Raw genomic sequence first — 454 nt, forward strand, 5'->3', positions numbered from 1 at the left:
AGCAGGAGGCAAGCTCGTAGCACCTGAGGGGTTTTTTTTTTTTTCCAGACCTGCTATGCCGTACACTTTGTCCCAGAAAATGTATGACGGGCATTGGAAAAAAAATTTTTTACTTGTTTTTTCACTGATTTTTATGTGCCTCTGTGGGGAACTGCAGCAGGGAACGCGATGCCGGACCAGGGCTTTGATCCAGATAGGCACATGAACGCTACCAGCAGTCACATGCAGCCAGCACCAGAGATGCCGAGCAAGATTTTCAAACCTCCCTGCCCACTATTTCCCACACGAGGAAAACGACAGTGGAGTCACTGTGGCAGGGAGCGGAATATGGGGCTCCCTCCTTTATTCCCTCGCCCGCCCGTTATTGAAAACATCAGAGAGCGGGGAGGAGCGGGACGCGCAGCCCATCGCAGCCCCCCAGGCCCTGCGCCGCAGCCCAGAGGCACCCGGCAGG

General features: G+C 54.8%; 1 protein-coding gene across 4 annotated transcripts in view; it reads right to left on the reverse strand.

Moving 5' to 3' along the window:
* The window catches only part of NSUN6 (NOP2/Sun RNA methyltransferase 6), a 21368-nt gene extending 20978 nt beyond the window's left edge, over positions 1–390 (reverse strand). For all 4 annotated transcript variants that reach the window (XM_031066785.1, XM_031066786.1, XM_031066787.1 and 1 more), the window contains exon 1: positions 51–390. The gene's annotated coding sequence lies outside the window, so the exon portion shown is untranslated. The remainder of the gene's footprint in view (positions 1–50) is intronic.
* Between the last annotated feature and the right edge of the window lie 64 nt (positions 391–454).

This window comes from Geospiza fortis, unplaced genomic scaffold (assembly GCF_000277835.1).
Source record: "Geospiza fortis unplaced genomic scaffold, GeoFor_1.0 scaffold138, whole genome shotgun sequence".
NCBI lineage: Eukaryota > Metazoa > Chordata > Aves > Passeriformes > Thraupidae > Geospiza > Geospiza fortis.